The 25,837-nt window shown below is 47.1% G+C and overlaps 2 pseudogenes across 1 annotated transcript in view; both read left to right on the top strand.

Moving 5' to 3' along the window:
- Window positions 1-1,976: 1,976 nt before the first annotated feature.
- LOC144102153 (fatty acid synthase-like) lies at window positions 1,977-19,444 on the top strand (annotated as a pseudogene).
- A 4,246-nt stretch (window positions 19,445-23,690) lies between these two features.
- LOC144100926 (allatostatin-A receptor pseudogene) overlaps window positions 23,691-25,837 on the top strand; it is a 74,804-nt pseudogene continuing 72,657 nt past the window's right edge. Inside the window, exon 1 of the transcript XR_013307895.1 lies at window positions 23,691-24,135. The product of XR_013307895.1 is annotated as an allatostatin-A receptor pseudogene (transcript). The remainder of the gene's footprint in view (window positions 24,136-25,837) is intronic.

Consider the following 25,837-nt stretch of genomic DNA (forward strand, 5'->3'; position numbering starts at 1 on the left):
CGTGGAACGTCATTGTACAGTTTGTTGAACACATTTCGCGACATCCCTACAGCCACATACTCTTCTGGAATTTCGACCAGTCTGGAGAGGCCGAAAACGACGAAATTTGGAATACTGGCTCGGCATTGTTTTCCCAACAGCCGAAGTGCTTGTCATCTAAACGAATAAAACAGTAAATAAGGAACAGTCGGCTCTCATGTCAAGGAAATTCTCCTCCTCAGCCTTGATATCATCTAGCACGAAAAGCGGACATTCGCCACCAGCGCCACAATTACGACGAAGTCGGCTTTTTGTTTATTCAACTTTGGCTTTTGAACCGCTGTCTACGTTTGTGCCACTTGCAATACAGCAGAGTCTTGGCTGTCACCAGCTGTGCAGCCACAGCTGCGTATTCCTCGTTTCAGGTTTTCAGAACCGTAAACAAAGTTTTGCTTTATCGACCCAGTAGTGAAGTCATCATCCTTTCTTTCTTACTTCATCGTACTTAAAATTAAAAGTTATTTTCCTTTGAAAATATAAAATCAAGTTGTTTGTTAAGCTTTCATGGGCAGTTTGCAATGCTTTTTTTCTTTTTCTATCCTTCTTTTAAATCGTTACGCTCCATTTGAAAAGCAGAAGGCTCTGCTTTAACGAATACCACAACAGCGGCACTCTGATATGCGAGTTTCCACTCACTAAAGCTGAAATGAATATGGCCTGAGCAAAAAGCTCCTAACAGCGCATGCTTCTGCACTCAGTTTGTAAACGGCTTTTCCGCTGTTATTTCGATCGCAGTTGCTCGAAGTAAATAAAAACAATGCAGCGAAGTGGAGGAACAGCTGAAATAGAATGTGTACTTCCTGTGCGATCAGCGACTTTTCGACTGACCATCAGGTGTACTTTCGTGCGAGAGAATAGCGATCAAAAATAGCAACTGTTTCACGAGGAGAAAGTCCTGTATTTGTCCTGATACGCAGACATACAACGAGAGGTTAATGTTTTTCGCTGCTACAGAGGTTAAAAACAGTGCCTTCACTGCGTCTACTGCCCCAGATTTTTTAGCTTGGTCGGGCAGTGCCTGTACCTTTACTACACATTAACAGATTCTACACAACACCCAGGCGGGGCCTGAGGAGCGGCTCACGGACGGAACTGCCGCTGGCGAGAATTGACTTCTACCATTAGGCTCCACCTCGCTCATCTGTGCTGTCGTCCTGATTTTGTCCGTCGTCTAGTTCGCAATGACCACCCACAATGACTTATTTGTCGTCTTTTGAATGATGCACAGTGTTTTAGAGCAAGTTAATGTGAAGAACACGGCATGCACAAGTTCTGTTTTAAATACAGGCAGCTGTACTTGTCCAACAGCTTTACTGCTTTATCTGAAAGTGTGAGCGAGTTTTGTTAATTATGTCATATATTTCATACAATATCCAAAGTGTTCCACAATGTATTAAATTGTTGCAACAAGCAGAAAGGCTGTTCCTTCAATATTCGGAACCACAGGGTCAACTTGGAGAAGGAAACAGTAATTCTAGAGCATAAATAACTGCTTAGTAAATTTATATGTAAGGCAAAAATAAGACCACGACAATATACATAGGACTAGAAGGAATGTACAAGCGTTGCGTTTCGAAGAGTTAAATTTTAGCCGACTGACCACAGGGCAATGAAAAAAATGTAGAAAGCTGAAAATATAGCGTTTCACTGCTAATTGTTCTTTCCAGGGAGAAATATTTAAAAAGAAAAAACAGCGATGGGCGATTATATTATGTGATGCGACCAATTACCGTTCGGACCATTGAAAATTGAAAATTGGATGTTAGTGACAGGAAATGGCGCAGTATCTGTCTTACATCTCGGTGGACACCTGAACCGCGCCGTAAGGCCCACTTACTCTCTGGAGAGAGTATGGGGAGAGTAAGTGGGCGAAGAGAGGCTGGAGCTTCTTGATGGTGAGGTGGATGGTAGCGGGAGGCGGGCTTCTTTCTCTTCGCATGGCCCTCGTTGTTGGTGGAAGAGAACTCATAGTAGAGACCTTCTGGAGTGTGAAGGTGGCCGGTGGGTGGAGTGGGTGGCGCATGCAAAGGGAAGAGTAGCGTGGGTGGATGCTGGGTTCTCCTCACTTCTTCACAGATGCCTTGGCTTCTGCTTCATACAGTCTACGCCATTTGGTGGCGTGACGTCAGAGCGAAGGCATTCTGGAATGTGAAGGTGGCTGGCGATTCTGGAGGGCTGGGGTGCGTGGGTGGGTTGTCCTCACATTTTTCACTCACGCGTCGGCTTCGGTTTCACATGGTTCACGCCTGTTGGTGAAGGATGTAGCTGCGTGGTATTTCTCCGGGTCGAGGCTTCAATCGCTGAGGCTGCACACACCGCCCCGCATTTTGGGAAATGCACATTTTGGAATTACTTGAAATTCTCTCCGTCGGCTCAGGAGGGGAAGCGAGCCAGCACCAGGCATATGGAGATGCATGCCTCTTTTTAGACGCCCATTCCACCGTACACAAAGAGCTCGACGCTGGGCGCGTACGCCCAGAAAGGGCCCTTATATTTGGCACTTAAAATGCAAGTGATAGTTCAACAAACGTACACTAAACCGAGGAACTATTTCAAAGAAGCCAGAAGGTAACGATAGAAAACACAGCCGGTTTTGCCGGCTAGAATGCAATTTCTGCCAATTTAGTTCAATTAATTAAGTTCTTACTTGAGAATGCACTACATTATCGCATTTCGTTCCTTAAAGCACGCGTGCCTTTTAACTGAGAAAGTACATGTGGAGCAGGCAAAAGCAGGTTAGAAGCGAGCCCTGCAGGAACCACTGAATAATCGAGAGTAGACGCCGATGATTTTGAGGAAAGGAAGAGCAAATAACCGGCTCCACGGTTAGTGGGAATTGAAAATAAAATTAGTTTTTGTGGAAAGGAAATGGCGCAGTATCTGTCTCACCTATTGGCTAACAGTTGATCCGCACTGCAAGGGAAGGGATAAAGGATGGACAAAGAATGTAAGAGAGAGGTGCCGTAGTGGAGGGCTCCGGACTAATATTATCACCTGGGGATCTTCTACGCTGACATACCCGCCGCGGTGGTTCAGTGTTCTGCACTACATTACACTGAGCCACTGCGGCGGGTATGTCAGTGAGCGTTAAAGATCCTCAGGTGATAATATTATTCCGGAGCCCTCCACTATGACATCAGTTGTAAACTGTCGAAACAGGCAATAAAGACAAATAAGCCCGGTGGCTCTGAGGTTAGGAAGCTGGGCTACTGATCCGGATTTCCCGGGTTCGAACCCGACCACGGCAGCCGCGTTTCAATGGAGGCGAAACGCAAAGGCGCCAGTGTGCTGAGCAATGTCAGTGCACGTTAAAGATCCCGATGTGCTCTAAATTATTCCGGGGCCCTCCACTACGGCACCTCCTTCTTCCTTTGTTCGCTCAGTTCCTCCTTTATCCCTTCGTTTACGGCGTGGTTCAGGTGTCCGCCGATATGTGAGCCAGATATTGCGCCATTTTCTTAAAAATGAAATTGGTTCGGGGTTTCTGTAAAATTGGTTTCTGTAAAATTGGTTTCTGTAAACATTCAGTTGTTCAAATCAGTAAGAATGCTTTTTGTTGTTTTTAAATCTTGAGCCATCATAGCTGGGACAGTCCTTACAACCTGACAGGCGTCATAACAGCAAAAGCATTTATGATACATCTATACACAAGAATAGAGACAGGGAGTTAGAGCTTGAAGACGCGCACCCTCTGCTAGTATATAAAAATATTTATTCACTCAAATGTGGATATTTTATATATTCAATGCAAAAAGAAAATTAGAATAAAAACGGTAGGGCTGCAGAATAATGCATGAGTAAGGCAAAAAAGCAATTTGAAACAACGGCTTTGTGGTTGCATGCCTCTCACATGCATGATATATCCCTCATCTGTATATCCGCACAGCCCAAAGTATATCCAGAACCTTCTCCTATGTCTACAAGTATCGTTGGACTTGGCGCTTGATTTAGTCAGGTGTAACGTGTTTCAGGAAGTCACGCAGCGTTATCTGTTACGAAATCGCATCTTATACAGTTCTGCTCTCAATCCAATGGGTGAAGCAGGTTGCAGTAGCATATTTATTCATGGCTCTTGCAGCGAATGGATACACCCGAGGCGAAACTGCGGGTGCAGTTTTTTTTTCAAGTGGGTGCCAGATGCTCGGCGCATCTACGCCACGCTCACACACATCAAATACTCTGATGTATTCACTAGTGAAGGTAAGCATTTTGCTACAAAATGCTTCGTGGGATACGTGGTTTGGTTTAGTTTATGGTATAGTTTAGTTAATGCTTTCACATTTCGGTTTGGTTTGGTCTATGGCGCGCGGCGACTCAGGCTATGAGGGACGCCGTAGTGAAGGTCTCCGGAAATTTTCACCACCTGGTGTTTTTCAGCATGCACTGACCTCGCACAGTGCACGGGCCTCTAGAATTTCGCCTCTATGGAAATTCGACCGCCACGACCGCGATCGAACCCGCGTCTTTCTGGCCAGCAGCCGAGCGCCAGAACCAATCAGCCACTGCGGCAGCCCCCTGGGATACCTGGAATGATCACCACTTTACTATGTAATTTTGGTTTAAAAAGTTACTACCGATTCGAATCACTTCCTTTCACCTCCAAAATTTGCCCTCATTCACAATATATGCAAGGCAAAAAATGTAGTAGTGAATTAAATTGTTGCTGACTCATAACGGGAATCAATTTAAGGGCTGAGTGTCCCACGTCGCCATGCTGGGCACAAGACCGCATCTGAAATAGGATTTGTGCGATCCGACAGGGATCACTTACCCTTCAAGGAAGGTGCAAGAATAGCTTCCAAGAGATGTATACGCCGAAGCCGATGCGGATCCATGCGAAGTGGGCTATGTTGAAACTCATGGAACTGGAACACAGGCGGGCGACTGCCATGAGTTGGGCGCCATCAGCAAGATGTTCGGTGAGCACGTCCGCGAGAAGCCGCTCAAGGTTGGGGCTGTAAAGAGCAAAGTGGCACATGCTGAAGCCGCCTCAGGAAAAACAAAACGCAATTTGTTTTCAGCACCTGGACACCGTCGTCAAATCAGTGCAGACACGATCTTCGCGTTCCGTCGGTCAGGAAATCAAGCAATAAAATCAAGCAAACAACCAATAAAATAAATAATAAACACACCCTTTAACCAACGGATAAGTGAAGCTATTATTTTGTCAGCCTTTCTGCGGAATTCGTCTTTATAACAAGTCGCGATAATTATTTACCCACCGTGTATGAGCTGAGATGCATTTTTCAGCGTGCGTTGTTCTATTACGCGTGATAAAAGCTTTTACAGACGTGCAGGTGATAAGCGGAATGGCAGCTTTTATAACTTATTTCTTAGCTGTAGCTGTCTAAGAATGCTTTGAAAGATGAAGTGCGGCCTTGTTGTACCCGTTTCGAACATTAATACTCTCCTCTGCAGTATGAGCTGCTAGTACCAATCAGACCCGAGCTTTGTCATGAAGGGGACCGACGTTCGGCCTGTCTTCATCTTCTGGCCTAGCTGCGTTAAAAGCTCTTTATGAAACAGCGCTACTATTTTTAACACCTTTTTTCGAAATAAAGATACGCCCATTTTGTTCGCATTTAGACATATCAGAACGGCCGGGATCAAACCGAAGCAAAGTAGCGCATAAAATGTCGAACTTCCAGTCAGCACCTGTCCAGTCCGTCCTTACTGCGATCGCTGCGTCCTTGACGCCGCTTGCCTGAGGCACGGTTGGAGCGCTGCTTTCTATGCTAGAGTGTCAGGTCTCTGCGACGTTGCTTTACTCATCGATATATAATGATACATAAGAAAACTACTTCCTATTCTCGTAAAGGATGGAAAAGCTTTGCTAACGACACGGTAAAAAGAGAACCCTGTATCAGCACGTAACAAGCTTTACTACCAGCGCTGAGCTGAGCCACCTTCCAGCCCAAACGAGGCGGGGTCTCAGAAGGTCTCAGAAAGAGAAGCAAGGCAATTTTATTCCGAAAACTTGAAAGTGAACGACTTGATGCTGATCGCCCAACGTAAAGGCTGTCGCGTTATCTCGCGGGCTGCGAGCAGGCGCAGCGGCCGAAGCGAAGCACTCGGTGCAGGCTCTCGGCTGGAGTGACCCTGTCTTTAGTCAGAGAAACGCATTTATAAAACATTCAGCAGTCACATGACCTGTGACGCAGCATACCGGAATTTGCCATAGCTACATCTCTCTTTATATTTCAATTCAATAGGAAGACTGTTGCAACGGCAACCGGAAGATATGTGTCATGTAACAACAAATACACAGTATACAGTGTTTCATGGAACAAGCACACAGAGCAGCTACTTGTTCCGTAGCGTTCCGGCTTCCGTACGGGGCGACCGTGTCGTGTCACGCAAGGGACCGTGTCAGCTGCTTGCTCTACCAACTCACCTGCTTTCTCACTGGCGGCCGGAGATATTCCTGTGCCACATGGAAATTAACAGCTACCCCTTAGGTCTCTTGGAATTGAAGACTCCGAGCGAGAAAACATTAGAAATTGGCGGTTTCTAACCAGCACCAACCCTCAGTCAGTTTTCACTTCACAAGACATTGGTGTGTCTGCCACGCCTATGATGTGTGCCACACTATAGCACCAGCAGTGCTCTCAGAGGCGGCAGTGGTCGTGCCGCATGGCTGCTATTGCATGGCTGCTCCGCTGCGTTTCTCGGAGTGCACATTCTCAGTTTTGTAGCGATAGCTACATTATGGTAGCATTTCGAGCCTTCAGCGTGGCGGCGGCACGTGACCAGCCATGTGGTGCGGAGCAGCTGCTGCTGCCGGCGGCGCGGCGCGCCGGCGAAACCGAACTGCAACAGCTGTGCGCATGCGCCGTGTCAATTGGAACGAAGATGAAGAATGTACGCCCAGCGAAACGGAGCGGCGAAACACTGTCTTTTCAATTGAACTGAACGAGTTCCACTCGGCCAGCTGTAGCTATCGCGTCACTCCAGGTTTAACCACAGCTAAACCACCGCCAATTTTTTTTCTTCTTAAGGTTGACTGTGCGGGGTTCCAATTTGTGAGGGGCCTGCGGTAGAATTGTACGTAATTGCCTTCACATCAGCAGTTGCACCGATGACAATCTCTTCACTGTTTTTACCATTCTCTCTACATCTCCATTGCCCTGCGGGTAACAGCCTGTCACTTTTGAGGAGCAATCCTACGGTTACAGTCAGCGTGGCTCTCTCGAGCCAGTATGGTCTCAAGACCATTGGTAACGAAGAAAAGTTCGGCCAGCTTTTCCGGCAGAATATCTTTAAAATTTTGCGTACTTCATTTGCCTGAGCTTGCCTTATTCGTTCACAGTGTTCCACCTCGACGATGGTTTCCAGGCAGCCTTTTACGAAATTATTAAGCTCCTGACTCTCAGTGAATTATAGCCAGTCTGCTGTACCCGAAGTGGGGCCTTCGACAACGCATCAGTGTTATAACACTTGCGTCACGCACATATGCAACTGTAAAATCGATCTTTATTAGCCTCATGCCGAAGCTTTGAATTTGAGGTGGCACTGTGTGGATAGGAGACCTTCCAATTAGTGTGATAAGACGCTTATGATCGGTCTGCAGCTAAACTTTGAGACTCTTGATGTAATCTTCGAATCTTCCCGCCACCCGCGTCAGAACCAGGATTCCTTTCTCGATTTGAGCACGTCGTGATTTAGCGCGAATAAAAGACCTTGATGCGAACGCTACAGGGTGCCGCTCATTGTAAGGTGGAACCTGCAACAGCACTGGCCCTAACCCGTAAGACAACGCGTCCGCGGAAATTATCCTACTATATTTGACATCGTAGTTTGCCATTACTGGGGAAGAGCATATGACTCTTTTGATGTAGGACTCCTGTGCTGGCCCCAAGACCATTCAGAGCAACTTACAAGCAGCTAAAGCAAAAGCTCAGTTTTCGATGCCAAGTCGGGAATGAATCAAGCCAGGTGATTGGCTGTTCATAGAAGCCGCCACACGTCCGGCAAGTTTGCCAGCGTTTCGAGTTCCTTAATGGCACGAACCTTTCACTGGTCGGGTTTTATTCCGTCACGGCCCAACTCAGCCTAAAAACGTTATGTGTCCCTCCGAAGACACACTTATCCTTGTTGAACGTGCTGCCAGCTACTGGGAGTCGGACCAATGTTTGCTCCAACCTTTCGCCATGCTGGGCTTTGTAAGAGCCGAATATTAACACGTCATCCGAAGTTTTAATGACACCAGGAATACCTTGCAGTATTTGCGATAATTTCTTCCGAAAGAATTCAGAAGCTGACGTTATTTCAAACGGAAGCCGCTTAAAAGGAGACCTTCCAAACGGCGTAATGGAGGTTGTCAGGATTTGACTCAGGTGCGAGCTCGATTTGATAGAGAACTGAATTGGCGCCAGTTTTCGAGACCACAGCTTCGCCCTTTAATCGGCCAATAGACTCGTCAACTGTGGGCATGACAAAATGCTCTCTGCGCAACCCCTTGTTAAGGTGCGTTAGATCGACACAAATCAGCACCCTGCCTAACGGCTTCAGAAGAGGGACGATATACATTCTCGCCATTCTGGTGGTTCGTGAACTTTTCTAATCAAATCATCTCTCTCCAATCGCTCTAGCTCCTTCTTAATTGATTCCAATAAAAGAAGTGGGTCGTGTGAATCGCGAAAGAAATCGAGTCGTCTACCAGGTTGATTTTGTACTCTCCCGCGATGACCCCCCGGTCGTTGAACAACAGCGGCTAAGAAGTTTCGACTGACACTTTCGAACTGACTCTTTCTACAAGCTTTATCACCCGAGTGTCTGAATTGCAAGAAGTCGGAGTAGGATTGAGAGCAGCGGTGAGACGACATACACCCACTGCTCTGCCGATTCTTGTTTCCACTGGATAGTCGCTTTGAATTTCCTCAAGACTTCCAAAGGTTTTGTGGCTGGGACCTGATAGTATGACATCTAGATTCTCCGGCTTAGTAGGCCAGCCCGAGAACGCAGACGGTACCACAGACACTTGCGAGCCGAGTCTACTTCAGCAAACACGGGCGTACCATTAACTGCGACCTGGATAAATCGACAGTTTGAGCTTGAGTTGCAAACCGAACAAACAAAGTAGCCATGACTGGCTTTCTGCAAAGACAAAACTCGTACCTTTTTTGAGTACGCGGCAACTTTCTTGAGGCACACGGCAGCGAAATGTCCCGAGAAGCAGCACTGGTGACTCTTGGCTGAACTCGCCGGGCAGGTTGCACCGACGTGCGCCCATTTGCCGCAGTAGTTGCCCGGTTTGTCTTGCCCTGTGGTTTGTCCTTCAAAGCGTTGGCTCGTTGAGCTGCCTTTTTCCTTGAGCTGGCCTCCTTTTGCTGATCGTGTCGAGGTTCCCGCGGACGCTGTAGCTGGCAACCGGCCGCCTGCTTCTCGCAGTGTTAGTTGCTGCCTTTCGACGGTCTCTTCAAGGCTTGTTTTCGACAAAGCGGTGGCCAATCTGAGCCTTGCGTCCATTTGAAACGTCTCCGAGAGCTGCGTACCGCGACTACCCACTAAGCAGCGATAACCGATCATGCCCTTTTAAGGCTGCCGTAGTCGCAGCGTTCCGCCAACGTATGCAGAGCGGTAAGGAACTGGTCGACAGATTCGGCAACGTCTTGAATGCGTCTGTGAAAACATGCGCTTTCGTAGATTAAGTAGATCTGCGCTTCATTGCTGTGCTCAATTAGGCCAGAAGTAAATCGGTAATCGTCGAACTGTTGGCTCCAGACAGGCCACTTCGATGTGCCGTCAAAGTTGAAGCAAAGCAGTGGCTGTACGGCGAACATACCATGACAATTCTTCGAGTCAGTGCCTTCTGTCATGTACAGTCGGCTTAGCCAAAAGGGGCTAACAACCGCGTAGACGACAGTACTTTATCTCGGCTCGACAGCCGCCGCTTCGGACACCATGCCGCGTTATCTCGAGGCTCAGAGTAGGAGCAGCGGCCTGATCGAACCAACCGACGCAGGCTCTTCGCGATAGTTACGTTGTCTTTATTTTGAAGAGACGCATACCTACGCAGGGTGTCCCAGCTAACTTTAGCCAGGGCTTAAGATATGCCGCGGCAGTCTACGACGAAGACACCAAATGATGTTGCGCGACAGTTGGTGCGGGCGGTTGTGCAACCGCGCCTCGTTTACCAAGTCCAATTCCAGCATTTGACGAGGGCTCAATGGGATCGTCTAGAAGCTGTAATCGAGAGGCAATGAGGGTCATCACTTGCCTTCCCTGCATTACCTCTATCGTGGCACTCCAAGAACATGCGCAGCTGAATACGCTAGATGAGCTGGTGCAGCAACGACGCGATGCTCGCCGCCTAAAGTCAAGCCTTACACACACAACGTGTGCACTCCGGGCATATGCTTCATCGCACTCCATTCTACAGCCGCCACCGCCAGTTCTTCCTTCCTGGCGTTTTGGGCAGCTAAGCGACAACAAACCAACTGATATACGTCGGACATCATCTACCCGCGCGGAATCGTCATTTCACGACAGAATTACAGAGCAAGACGCCAGTCTGCCGCATGGCTCCACCGTCATGCGCGATGACGCAAGCATCCAGGGCAGCGAAACAACAACGGCAGTTTACTGTCCTTGCAAGCCTGCCCTGAACAAAACGTCAAGGTTTCGCCTCTCAGAACCTCCTTCTTCCTTCTGTGCGGAGATGCTTGCGGTTCAAGAGGCACTTTGCTCTGTGGCCGCCGTTCCCATGATACCTACGGCCCGCATTGTCATTCGCACCAACGCCCTTTACGTCACACGCCTACTACGACGAGTCAATCGCACCCCAGAAATCTGCCAAGACATCCATCGTCTAGCGGCACGCACCCCGCAGCAAATCCGTATTGAGTCGGTCTCGCGTGACCTCCTGAGCGCACTAATCCGTGCAGATTCGGCGACCCGCCTTTCGACCTCAACCTCGTCTTTGCCTCGAATCCTCACTCTGGATGACAGCACCCTCCTTTTAACAAGAAAGGAACATCTCCGGTGCCGCACATGTACTCTGATCCCTCCGTGTGCGGCAACCCTCCCCCGTGGTCTTACCCGTGCAGAGGAGGTTGCGCTTTCGGAGGATACGGGTCGGGGTTGCCCTAACTCCAGCTGTGACACCTGTGACACGGCCGCATTTCAAAGATTTAAAAGTGGCCGCATTTCAAAGTGGCCGCATTTCAAAGATTTATATTCCTGCCCGGGTGTCCAGTCTGCAAGATCAGAGACGGTGAGGCGGATATCCACCACTTGTTGTGGGATTGCCCGGCGCTGAAGCCGACGAGAATTCAGCACCTGGCGGCAGTGGGTCTCTCACCGGACAATCCGGATTCCTATTTTGCTTGACACAGGGCCCATATCACCGTTAATAATAATAATTGGTTTTTGGTGGAATGGAAATGGCGCAGTATCTGTCTCATATATCGTTGGACACCTGAACCGCGCCGTAAGGGAAGGGATAAAGGAGGGAGTGAAAGAAGATAGGAACGAATAGGTCCGTAGTGGAGGGCTCCGGAATAATTTCGACCACCTGGGGATCTTTAACGTGCACTGACATCGCACAGCACACGGGCGCCTTGGCGTTTTTCCTCCATAAAAACGCAGCCGCCGCGGTCGGGTTCGAACCCCATATCACCGTTCGGTTCTTGATTTCATCAGATCAGCCAACCTTTTTTCATTTATTTAAGCATCTTACTCATCTCTCATTTCATAGTTTTTATGCCCTGAGGCAATAAACATCGCTTCAAAAAAAAAACACCAAATGGTGTTGCTGGCCGCTGCATTGAGCAAGTAATGTTTTGTAGCGTGAGCTACACTGGCCGAGGTTGAGCAGTTTCGCGTGGCTCCTGGAGAGCCGTGCTGCGCATGCGCAAGAAGCAGTGACGTCACACGGCGCATAGCTGGCGCGCCGGAGCCGCCGCCGCGCTCGCATCGCCGGTGTGCGCATTCCAGAGGAGTGACTCCATAGCCGCGGCAGACGCAATGACGCCGGCGCGTGTCCAGAAGTGCGCCTCCGTTATGCAGTAGCCAAGTCTGACGCAGCGCCGGAGCCGCTTGGTAGCGCCTCTCATTTTGTGCGCATGCGCATAGGTATCAGTGGGGCGTATACATATAGCAGGGCGTTTGCCAGTGCGGTATAGCCATGGAAAAGGAGATCGAAATTGCTGCTAAGCGGCAATTGAAGCTCAGCGGTTCAGCGTAGCTCCCGCTACGTATATCCTGGCATAGCCGAGCTGAGCCGCTGCTAATTTTTTCTATTGTACTTAACTGCATAATTAGCTGAGATTAACTAATCAACTTCGCAAGCAATGAAGATCGGCGAAAAATTGCACAGAAAAGTTTCAGAACGGTCCGCAAAACATCCAACATGACTGTTAATAACTTACCGTCCATAACGTATCATCTTATTTCGTTCTCTGAAGATGCCCGCGAAATACAAAAAATGTCCCGTGACATGTCCGTTTGCGCGCCGCGATTGCATTTCCTGCATTATTCTGCCATTTTTTGTAGTCGTGATAGAGAGATTCAGCTCCCAAGCCAATGTTTTGCAGATACAATTCACCCTCCCCACTGCAGTCACAAAGGAGGGTGCTGTGTTGAAGCGCTGGTCGTCAGTGCGTACGCAGCATGCGGCACGGAGAAGTAGTTAGCCCCTCACCCAACTCCACCCCCCACCCCCACCCCCTCTAGACATCCCAAGTGCCATGGTAAAAGGGTTTTGCTAGGCAGGAAAGCTGACGTACGGAGTTTTGCCCGCCATCTTTCACACACCTCCTTGTCGATGTAGAGAGCAGTCCCTGCTGGCACGGCAGGGCTAACACACTTTTCACAATTGTCGAAGTATTACTAATCCGCATGCCTTGTGTGATAACATCCAGATTGAAGCTGAGGATAACCCTGAGGATCAGAAGGTTGCGTGTTCGAATCACGTCCGGGTCACCAGATGTGGTTGGAAGTCCACATTTATTGAACGTCCCGGTAGCCGAGACTGGTGAGCCGGCGGAGCGGGTTGTCGACGTGGCTGGCTGGCCGGGCTGGTTGATAAGAGCGTTCTCTGATGCGCGAGGCAGATCTTCTGGTTTGCGTGAGGCAAGTTCGCGCCAACTCCATCTTCATCAGCGCCGCTGGCGATGCCAGCGCCGCTACAAATCAGTATCGCGCGCTCCTCACCGTGTCCTCGCAGGTCTCAGCTCTATTTGCAAGGTGGTCGTGGCAATGGAGACTGGCAGCATTGCGGGAAACCTGCACTTTGCTGACGCCAACCCGAACATTCCATTTTTGCTGGACGGCACAATTGAGGTAGTGTTAAAGAGACCGCTCTTCCCGGTGGTCCGGTCAGCATAAATTCTTTCGGCTTCGGCGTAACCAGCGTCCACGCCATTCTGGAACAGTGTCAAGGACCTCATGTGCACAGTATCCCGCGAGTTAACTCCAACGTTCCGAGGTTGGCTCTTGTGGCCGGACGGAGCAACAATTCGCTGACAGTGAGTTTCAAACACCTCCCCTAAATAACAGAATGTTTATGTGAACAAGGGTCAAAACGATATAGACCATACGGCCACAATAACGAAGTTTTCGCAGCTGCATTGGAGCGTTGTTCACATCTGTGAAGATTTCGTAGTGAGCCACGTACCTCTGTGAGAGCCGAAGCGTTTTTCCAGTTTTTGGTCACGCTATTTAATTTCATGGAAGGTACCAACCACGACCATAGGTGCTTGAGTCAAACACTCACGCATTACGCTTGTTTTTATTTGCCTCGATTTTGTACCAGCCTGTATGACACGTTGCCCGTGCTCGATGCCCTAGGAAATTCAAACTTAGCAATAAGGGGAATAGAGAAAAAAGAGGGATGATAGCACGAATAGAAGTCTTGATTTTGAGCTTTGCAGTCCTTTAGTAGAGGAGCAAAATTAGGTACCTTGCATTTTTGCGAGATGAAAAGACCTTTCACCCACGGTGTGACTTATCTACTCAGAGAAAACAATTTTAATTTATAGTCACAGCGCTTGGATATGCAACGTCTTGTTTCTCTTTCAGTACTTTATGAGGGACGTGCTAGCACCACCGCAGTTTCTATCGATGACCGACCCGCTGTGGGGGTTCGTTGACAGTGCTGTTCGGCTGCTCTGCCCTTCGTCCCAAGATGAAATTCTGCCGCCGCTACCGCATTTACATGGAAGCAAAGTGAAAAAAGGGCTGCGTATTCTGCGATGGTCAAAGATAGTCTCAAGTGGTCGAAATTAAACTGGAGCCGATCCGTGCGGCGTCTCTCAAAATGCATGTATAGCCTCGCGACATTAAAGACAATAAAGCACGTGTCGAGTTTTCCCCCCTAATAAGGCGAAAGGCAAAAAGCAGATAACCGTATGAATAAAGTTATTTTGAGTATGCCGCTTCTCGAAGAGATTTCGATAAGGCAGCAGTGAAACGAGTGCCACAATAGAAACACATGGTTAAGGTGATCTCCACAAAGCGCCTTGACCTTATGGGACGCTAGAAGCTCTTGACGGATGTGGAATAACTCTTGTTATCCAGTTCGGCATTCAGGACAGCTGCGGTTAACGGACAGCGCACGTCAGCACTGAGACGTCAACACTGAGCACGTCAGCGGGCATTCTGTTCGACGACCGCCGAGCAGGCTTATTGCTACGCCGCCGCTGAGGGATTCAGTCCATCGTCGGCACAAGTCAACCCAAATAAAGAGTTTTGTTTAGACACCATTTTCGCAGCATTTCTGCTCTCCGGACTACAGTCACCAGTTCGTGACAATATCACTTTTTTTTTTTTCGCTGGCTGACTTCAGATGTCCGTTGCATTTTGTAGTTCTAAGAAGTTGTGAAGAGCAATAAGTACATGCACCGTGTTTTAGTCGGTGCATGCAGTTACATGCCGTGTGTCATTAGAACTTGGTACTAATGGTAGCTGCAGAGAGATATTCTGAATTTTTGTAAAGTTCAGAAATAGCTTCAGTTTTCAATCAAATATTTTAAAATTTTTCTTGCGGACCATGAGAGGTCTTTTCTTTTGCCATGGCTCTTTTTATTGATCCTTGCGTCCGCCGTAGCTTTTGCTTTGAACAAAAGCGCTCATCAAAGGACCGAGAGAGAGCAACGACTCTTAATCTCTTACTTGAGGCACAGATGAATGAACACAGGTGTTTCCCCATTCAACACTAAACCTGTTGTTTTCGTCGTGTTTCGTGCCGACAAAGCAGCGCGAGAAATTTTACTAGACTAAAAAATTGCCACATATATTACGTTCGTACGGCGTAGGTCCGAGCCGAAGAGAGGCCATACAAGTGGTGCCCCGCATCTCCAATTGCATTCGAAGCCGTTGCACGCACCTAATTCTACGAGCAAAAGTCATACGTCATCGTTAGAGGGGTCGGTGGCATGGGGCTAGAGCACGCCGACTGGAGGGTGGACGGCGACTGTCGCAAGTTGCTGCTCAGCTCCTGTACAGGAGTGCGTAGCGGATACCAGAAGCTCTGCCTCCGGCGGTGGCAGCATGCTGGGGTCGAAGTGCTGGTGACCAAAGCGGACGTCTCGGCGGAGGAAAGCGCGCATCAAATCATGGAAGAAGCATTAGCCATGAGACCCGTAGGCGGAATCTTCATCCTCGCCGTGGCAAGTTAGAATGTTTATTCATCAATTGGCTGCTACTGAGCATGCATGTCGGGGAGAAGGATTTGTTGAGAATTTGAACAGAAGTGTTCAGTAAAAATGCACATGGTCTAAAACAAATATTTGAAAAGGTAAAATTGGCATAGCTTCGATAAAATAAAAGGACGATGTTCCATCTCCAGCAAAGTGGCCTTATTCATAACTATTCCACCCGAAAAGCACCAAGCTTTGTCCAAAAGAAGACTATGAACTAAGCTGCAGCACAAGAACTGTAAAGTCGTCCACTTAGTTCGCTCTCAGTGCCCCATTTTAGGTCCTAAATTGCTATCTTTTATTTTGAAATCTATGTCTTCGTTATGCTGGTAGCAGGATGGCTGTTCCAGGACGGAATCGCTGAACTCATGGTGATGACTCTTTGTCAGATTAAAGTGTGTGATGTAAACTATAGGTGTTAACAACCTGTATACGTCCTTTACAATGCACATGTGGATGGACTCAAGTGACATGCAGAGATAGTCAGTTTTGCACATTTGAATAACATGGCACAGGGTAAGGAAGAGTGCTTCTTGTTTAATCCGTTTCCTACAATGCAAGCCCTTCCTACTGTGTGTCCGGGGCTGTGCTTAATTGTAAGAACACTTCAAGGGCCTCGCAAGCAGGCTACCACATTAGCGAGGAGTGGAATATTAAGTTTCTCTAAGCAAGAAATCTACATGAAATTAATCCAGTAAAATAATACAAGGAAAATAAAATGTACTTTGAGCGAATATAAGTACAGTGATAAAGTTGGAACGATTGAATTATGCTCTGGAAAATCAACTTAAGATCTGGCTTGAGCTGCACGGAGCTAGGAAGGGCAGCGAATGATAGGCGAACTGCATGAGCTCACTCGTTGCAGGAATGGTTCACTGGATCCAGGCGATTGCCTAATTTCAGACGAACGTTCCGCAACGCGCGCTTTCGAATTATCTGCGGTGCCGGCTGGGCGTGTTCACTCATGCTATCAGGAACGCAATGCTTCCCGGGAATATAAGATAGCGGTGGCGCTTTGTTAGGCCCAGATAAACGGTACTTTACCCAAAGTTTCGGACACATGGTGGGATTAGTTTGCAAGCCTATTTTTATAGTCGCTTTCGAAATTTATGGAACGCACAATTATCGATGATGTAGAATTCATTTGCAGTTAGGATGCATTGTTCGAAAATTAAGGACTCACTTTTTCTATCTCAGAACCAGAATAAGACGACGTATGTCAACCCATGTTGCCACAAATGAGGCGATGAAATTAAATTTTGTAGCAAATACTGCGTGCGAAAACCTTTGGCAGAACTTTTACGTTACTTTCATCACTTTCCGAAAAAAAACACTTGAAGATTAAAAATTACAGCACGAATTGCCATTGTAGCCGAATGCAATGCAGATTTTCATCCTTTCCTTAGGGAGAGTGGAGATGTCCCAGCCCGCGTTTACAGTGGTCCAAATATGTAGACATTCTGACTTTTCTTATGTGTATGCTTGTCTTCCTCAAGTGCCCTTTTGCACCCGAATCTCTGGAAATAAAGCTCACTGTTTAATATACCGATTGTTCACTCTGCCGGTTCGCCTTTTATTAACTTTGTTTACATCTAACATTCCGGTACTGCCAGCTCAGCAGCTTTTTTGTGTAGCTTTGATATGCAGCGTTGTCTTCATGAAACCATTATATTCATCTACATCTTGATCTACATCTTGGAAATATAGGTCTTGAGGGCACAAAATTGTTATTGGGAATGCCAAGTGTGATGTGGCGGCGAAAAACACAACTGCTCTGTGACGCGGTGGTGCAAGTACCGCACAATTGTGGTACTTGGTTTTGAATTCTTGTAGCAGCGTTCATTAGACTCTCAACATTATAACACGTCGAGATTGTCCGCTGAGCACTATTTTGAAGAAACCTTTCGACCCTTAATGTTTTATGCCGCAAAGAGTGGAAAGATAAAAACTGTGGCTGTTCTATGCATACCAGCCAACATGAGCCAAATTAACAACACGAAGGTGATAGGGTCCATGTACAGCTTGTACAGCCTTGCAGCGCAAACCACACGAACCTATTAGAGAATAGTTAGAAAAGAACGCTGTTTTTATTTTTTTTTCTACGCTCTTGTGTCCTGCGCCGTGTTCCTGTTATTTAAATAAGTAACCTCTGGGAATGCTCCGCGAGTAAATAAAAGTAATCTTAATAACTAACGAGCTTTCCAAACGGGTTCTTTGCGACGCCCTTCTTGAAAACCAGACGGCCGCGTCCTTTGAGACTGTGTGCAAGGCCAAAGTAGACGGTACCAATTGGCTGAACCAACTGTCTCGTAAGCTCTGTCCTGAGCACGACCACTTCGCCATCTGCTCGCCTGTGTCAAGCGGTCGGAGAAACGCCGGACAGATCAACTACGGCTACGCCAACTCAGTCATGGAGCGCATCTGCGAGCGACGAGTAACCGATAGATTACCCGATGAGATTTCACTCCAGAGTGTAGCAGATTTGAATCCCGGTGTTTCGAGCACGGTAGGCGAATTTATTTAGAGCTAGTCTGTAAATGAGAGTCCCTTCTTGATAACAGTCGTTTGCCGTAGACAGCGATCCGTACGGCAAGGGCAGAAAGGAGTGTTAATACATATCCATAGCAATTTGTCTATATTGGAGCCTCTCCCCGTAGGACTCTTAACAACTGATGTTCATTGCTGCTACTTAAACGTTCCTTGCACTATTTTCTCATTTAGAAAGCTTAATTGCGAGTCCCTGCAGTTTAACCCGGGTTCGTTTTTTCGCGGAGGTCTCGAAGTGTTCTTTAAAGGTGTCTACTCCGCTGGGCAGAAAGGAGACTGAAGCTACTCAGGTCTGAAACTAACGGCAAGTTGGTTACATTCAGAAGTAAAGAAGTTTGCATACAAAGAGGTCGACGCGAATGTATCGGACCATGTCTGCGTCCTAGTCCAGAAGGTTGTTTCAGTGCGATTCGGTCCACACTCAATTCTGACCACCCATAAGGATCACATTACTACACTACATGGCGAGCGTTTTTCCCAGCCTCGATTTCATAGATAACGTTAATTACACGATAACTGGCGGGATGCGAACCCATGTTTTTGGAGGTAAGTTATGACGGTGATATGATAACATCCAACGAAGAGTCTCAAGATATTGTCCGCCCCATCCTATTTTTGAAGCAAAAGCTTCACTACGGGACCTCGTGCTTCGATCATCGTGCACCTAGTTTTCACCTTTAGCTGAGTTAGAGGTCGAACCATGGAACTGAAATTGAATCAATAATCATTACCGGGGATGGAACCCTGGGCTGCGCGAACATATCTCCTTTAAGGACCGCTCAGCGAGACCACTAAGCTATTACCGCAACCAACAACCCTCGTGTTAAACTGCACCCTACACTCGCGCTGTGCATTGGAGAGCGTCGTCTTCCTCAACTTCCATCTGCTCCGTCCCGCGGCACTGCCTGCGCACCGTCGTCTTCTACGCGGCACAAATCCGTGCTTTCGCTCCGATTCGAATGTAGTACACATTCTCTGCAGTTTTTTGCTTTCAATGCTGTATTAGTGTATAGCAAGGTGTGAAACAACGCGCCCTTAGCCATGCATTGATTAATCGACGAAGTACTAGCTAGTCAACGAAACGGAAACATAGACAAGGCATGCTTCGCAGCCTTCCTGGTGAATCTCGGCACTCGTGTAACAACGCCACCATTATAACCAAGCTTCCAATTGCTTTTCTTCTCAAGGACTGGCCATCCAGTGGGGCCCTAAGCTGATGTGGGCGTGCTGCGTCGAACGATGGGTGTAGACGCGGATGTAGCAGGGTACTCGCCGCAGGAGATCTGCGCCTGCATGAATGTGCTGGACTGGTTCCTGCAGCAGAAGCAGCCAGTCGTGTCAAGCTTACTGAAGGCGGACCAGTCCACCACGAGTGAAGAGGAGAAGACCGGGACAAGCGAAATTTTCGATTCCGCCGCAGGCATCTTCAGTAAGCACCCATAACCGGATATCGGTCAGGCGGGCAGAGTCAATTTGGTGGCAATACTGGATCCCACCGAATGCACTCTTTTAATTTTGTGACCGTAAATTTTTTCGAACACTATTTCTACCTGCAATGTTTCGTTTTACGTTCCGGGCGTCTGTTAAAGTGGATCCGCACGGCGGACCATTGACCCGCTAACCACCACGGAGGAAGCGTCACATGACGGTCCACTTCCGCTCCGTGAGTTCCGCGTTTGGTCCACGGTGTTGGTGAACGTAGCATGGCGAAATACGGTGAATATGTATAATTAGATTACCGTCACCTGCAAAGGCGAAAGATGGAGGAGGCGGTAAAAATCAGATTAGACATGTGCACGGTTTTTCTCCGTACGTGGACCATGCGGGGAGCTCACAGAGCGGACATGACAGATAGCAAGCGGTCGAATGATACATCGTGTGAATTCATCCTTAGGGCACGAAGTAAGAAAGCACATGCAACCGAGAAATCGGAACTGCTTTTAGCAGAGAAAGTGGTCACTCCTGAAATCTGTTGCATCTGGAGCAGTAAATAACTATTGCGCCATTATTAATATTGATGGGCTGCGTAGTTGGATTATCTTAATATTATACATTTAGAACCAGCGCATATTTCATATCAGAAGCATCGTAACCTTTCGGGTATGTCTGTTTTATCTTTCCAAACATTTCACCGTGACTGGCCCTTTATAAATCGAGCTAACGTAGAGCCGAGCCACCGCGGTAGCTCGGTAGCTCTTGCGCTCGGCTGCTGAACCGAAAGACGTGAGTTCGATTCCGGCCGCGGAGGTTAAATTTCGATGGAGGCGAAAGGCCCGAGTACTGTGCGATGTCAGTGCGCGTTAAAGAACCCCAGGTGGTCGAAATTTCCGGAGCCCTTCACTACGGCGTCCCTCATAAACTTGAGTCACCATGGGACGTTAAATCCTCAAAAACCAAACCAAAGCAGAGCCTAACATTGTTCTCTGCTCAAAAGGGGCGTGGAAAATTGGATCTTTGCAACCATATGATATCCTGCAGGCGTGAATGGGCCGTCGAGCCTAAACACAAGCATGACCCTCGGCAACCTGGCCATGGACTCTCTTATGGGTCTCGGGGTGATGCGGGCGTTGGAACGAGACGACGACCTAAACTTGTCTGTGTCGGAAATCAGGCAGCTTACCTTCCTTCAGTTACGAGAGATGAGTAGAGGCGGCGTTGTCCACACCGCGGTTTCGACTGAGAACAAAGCTGTGTGACAACAGACCAAACAGTGAGCGCACATTTCCTATATACATGCAAGACATTTCTGCGGCTTGTGAAGTGGTTGTCGTTTGCATTTTTTTTTCAATGGAGGGAAAAATAATTTACATACACCCGTCTTTATACGTGAATGGTAAACAATTTGTGGCCAAGATAACCAAGGGCATTCATTATTAACCATCTCACGCTACGTCACGTGATTAAAAGACACTGCTTATTTTGAAAGTTCACTTTCGACCCGGCATTGTGACTGCAGACACTGATTTTCGCATTTGATTTATTTACACTGTCAGCCCGAAAAGGGGTTTCAACAGGAGTGGGAAAGAAAACCGTCAAAGATCAAGAGGAAAATTGGTAGTGCAAAAACAGACACCGGTTCAGAAACCCAGTTCTGCAACAGGTAATAGAAAATCGCCGCCTCTCAGCACAAACATGGAACAAAGTGCACCGCTTCAAAATCCAGGACAACAGCCAGCTTAAAAAATAGCCCTACCACTCTGGGTTAGTGCCACACACAAACTTATCTAAATGCTGCAGGTATTCAGTTAATGATTCAGACAAAACGTCGAAGTCTGCAAGAGAGCTCCAATCGTTGCAGATTCGCGGTTAGTAGCCAAACTTAAAGCAATCATTTCGTCTGGTCGGTAATGGGATGAACTTACTATGAGCTTACTATACGTTGGCGGCCTAGTTTTAGCTTTTCGTCCTTACGTGCAGGCAGGTAGCACGAGGTAAGTTCTTAGTTCCCATACGCACCCTGTCATTACAATAATTCGAACATTTCCTTGTCGCCTAGTGCCAGCCTGAAAATTCCGAAGCTGTTGCAATACTGAAAATCTTTGTGAAAACGGCAGGCACAGAATGGTTTTTAGCGTGACTTTATGGTTCAGAGTAAACAAAAAACACATTGTGCACCTTGAAGAGCTTGGGTCAAATTTCTGGTAAAAAACAGAACAGATGCCTAAGTTGTGATTTAAGTGCTACCCTCATCACCAATCCACAGTAACAACATTTTTCTCACAAATTTATACAATAATACGGACGCTCGAATATTAGAAAAAAGACGTCACGGTGATAACACTTCCCCTGCTTTTCCATACTTTTTCAGATTGTTCAGATTGCTTGCTGGTATCAGTGTCCTAATAGCGTTCAAAAACACTTCACCTTAAGACCAGGGCCAACTTTTGTGGGCAGCCATCATTACTCACCTGCTTCAGCAGTTATGGACTATCACCGAAAGTTTTACCGAGGAAGTAAGAAAGAAATGCATGAAGCATCGACAGCCCTTTTTTTTTTTTAGAAATTCATGCGATCGAACACAATCTCTCGGGCATCGGTAAGAGATCGTGGTTGAGCATTCGCCGTATTTTTATCAGATGCTCTCTGCTTTAGACGGCCAACTCTGTAATCCGCGCGACAACTTCAATGTCACTCGCTAATTGCCCTCTAACACACTTTGTAATCAGTTAGCGCCTCTTAAATTAACAGAAACAACTAATTCGGTTCTTAAAATTTTAGCGAGCACATTTCATGTCACTTCGTTTATGACCCATTACGTACTAGCCAGAGTCCGAAATTGCCGTGAGCGATGGCTCTCGCTGACACCTACACGTTTTTCGCGATGGGTGAACCTAGAATGCGTTCAGTATTTCCGTACAATTTGTAGTAGTGGAATTTTCGTTTCATAGATTACAATATATTCTCTTAGATTGCACATGGCATAATATACAACAATATACCAAGGCCCGTACATTTCACTCCACAACGAAGATCAAACTTTGCCTACGGTGACGTATAATGCGCTATACACATCTCCATAGCCTGAGTCGCTTTTGGTCGTTAAACAGCTTACCAAAATGAACAGTGAGTTAATGCATCCATCTCTCCACAAAACTACATGCGAAGCGAAAGACCCATAGTAGTCTTCAAACGTTAAAATTTCAAGAATCTGAGGTTGCAGCTACTTTGGAAGAAAGTATACTCTGGAAATATTTAACAAGTTCACTGTGCATGGCTAATGGCACCGACACCGCGATCGCTTAACACGTTGAGATTATTGAAGCACCTCGTATCGCTGCGTTGGAAGATAAATGTACAAGCAAGTCGTCTATCTCTCTGTTCAAAAGAGAGCGGGCCTTCTTAAAGAATCGCTGAGTAGTGCATGTCCGTAGTTCCTCGTTCACCTGACTTTCATTATCTTTTCCGGGCGCATGCGCCTGCTTTCCCTCACGGATCACGTTCGGCTTGGTCGACTATGTTTCTGTAAGTCGGAAGTTAACTCCTGTGATGTGTGCATTTTTCTTTGTCCTTTGTCCCATTTTGCGCTACACTCTTATACCAGGGATCACCGTTACCGACTCGCCCAAGTTTCTACCCTGGTAATGGAACGAAACTAGAAATGCAGTGCTACGCATTACGGGCACAAGAAAAATTTCTCTTATAAATTAGACATGCCTAAAGCAACGCAGTGCCGTCGCTGAGGCCCACTTAATGAGCACCACTGAATTTTTAACAGCTTTCGGTAGTGTCCGAAAGCATGCGACACACTATTCCCCCTCTCAAACGTGCTTCGAGTTTGAACGCTCCCGCAAAGCCGAGCCACGCGAACAGTTGTGACCAACGTCACGAGATGGCGCCGTTAGAGGTGCTTCCCGGAGATCTCATTGGTCCATCCTCCCGCGGGCCCTCTCTTCCCGCCCTCCGTCTCTCGTACTTTTTATACGCTACCGATCTAGCGCCTCTAAACACACGCTTCCGCAAACGTCGAAGTGAATCCCGCCGCCAACGACGCTCAATATCTGTAGTTTTTCAAGTCGTCTCGTTCGCGTTATCGTTCGGCTGCTCCATCGTCTGCTCAATCCTTTCCAGAATTATCGCCGCAAATACCACGCGTCACCGTCTGAAGCTGAGCGCTTGTCCACGGTGGATGTGCAGTAGGACGCTGTATGTAGGCACCCCTTTATGATCAGTGTGCGGACATTCTTGGGTCTGCGGTAGGAATAAATAAGAATAAATCAAATCGATTGGAGAGGAAATCTCCGCCAGTTAAGCTCTCTGACAGCTTTCCCCGTGAAACGTAGGACGAGCGCTCAAGATTGGTCTTATCGGCTTTTCGCGTTTTTTCAAGAACGCGTGGTGAGGGGACTTCGAAGCTGAAGGTGAGGACTGAGGCCGGTGCCCGAACAGTGTTGTCATCTGCGGCGGAGAGGTGAGTTTATTTTGCGGTCGTTTTTTTCGGCATGGCTTAAACTCCGTGAGAAAAAACGCAGTTATTATTGCAGAATTTATGTGAGCAAAGATTATGCGGTGACAGGAAAAAAGGTATTAGAGACCTCTTTTCACTCTTTTTGTGCTGTGCTTTCTGTCACTAATTATGAAAGCGTTTTAACCATGATGACATTTTGTAGCTTAACTTACGCTGTATCTGCGGGTAAGTAGGTGTTTTTTTTTACATATATTTGCGCTCTTTTTTATCTATGCGCAGCTGCAGTGCGGTGGCAGTCATTCACGTAATCGCTAAAATCTCGCACCTCTTTCAAATAAAAAAAAATGGTGTTATCTCTGAAAGAGCTCTTTGTAAAATGCTCTTAATTCTGCATTGTACCTTTTTTCTTGTACTGCTTTTCTGCTTATCCTCTGTCTGTCGCTTTCTGCTGTCTTTTTTATTTTCCACTAGCTGCAGTTCCCGTCTCGGATTGAAAGGCGGCACTTTCTGGTATCACAAAAGTGGTATCAAAAAAGATCCACTTGGATGTTAGGATCGAGGCGAAGGTCAAGGGGATGGCGATCACGAAAATTAGGGTTGTGAGAACACGCTTTTGCTCGAGTATGGACGCCTGATTCGTTTAGCAAGACTTTTGAAAGGAATCTGACAGCTTCGCGATGCCACTCTAACTCTGCGACTTCTTGTTTAGCACTAACGCGAGACCCCTACTTTAGTGCGTAGCATGTGAGAAAAGCGATTTGTTAATTAGCGCTCTTTTCTTAGTTGTTGCTACCATCTGTATCATATACTAGCATTGTGTCTGGTACATACAATGTTATCTACTTAACGTACAACTACATTGGTCAGTTTGAGTTTACTGATCATTTTCACTTTTTGTGCCATGAATATGACACAAAACGTTGTGGTTTTCTTCAGCACATTCGGGGCCTTGATGTCAATGAGTTCACTGCCTACTCAAAAAGAACACCGGTCGGCATTAATATGAATGCCTCCAAATTTGTATACCCAACAACATTTATCGTCCAGATAATACCCCAGCGGTTGCCCGTAGCTCAATGAGTTATTTATAAATAACCCATAAATGACCACATTTATCAGCAATGGTCGATGCTGTGAAAAGCGTTCCGTGTTTTGATGAAAATTCATTTAGCAACTAAATATCTAGGAAGGCAGAAGCATTTCGCCCAGTTGATTGGCATGCGTTCATGCCACTTGAGACTGAGGCGCATGTAGGTGTAGAGTGAGGCAGCCAATTGCGGGAGGATGATCATTTTGCCAATTCAAAGCGGTGGAGCACTACCACCAGAGCTTGTTGAGCAATAATGAGGCACTCGCCTCTGGTGCTTAGTCATGATTAAGATCAGCATGCGCTCATCTTATTGCACACAATTCTTGACCCTCATAAGGAGCCTCCTTTACAAGTTCGTTCCATTTAAAAGTAGTAGGTTCTGCACACCAATGCAATCGCAACCGTTCTCTTGCTGTGACCACGATTGCATTTGAATAGGACCGTGTGAACACTACATCGCATTGTTATTAAAATTAAAACTGAGCTTAATGAATAGCTATCAAGAACAAAAGTTAAATGTATAGCTTTTATTGTTACAACAGTGGCATGCTTCACATTCTCATCACTCACGAAAAGCGCAGTTAACAGGTAAGGAAGCGTAGCCCTTTACGATAA

This window comes from Amblyomma americanum, chromosome 8 (genome assembly GCF_052857255.1).
Source record: "Amblyomma americanum isolate KBUSLIRL-KWMA chromosome 8, ASM5285725v1, whole genome shotgun sequence".
NCBI classification, from domain to species: Eukaryota; Metazoa; Arthropoda; class Arachnida; order Ixodida; family Ixodidae; genus Amblyomma; species Amblyomma americanum.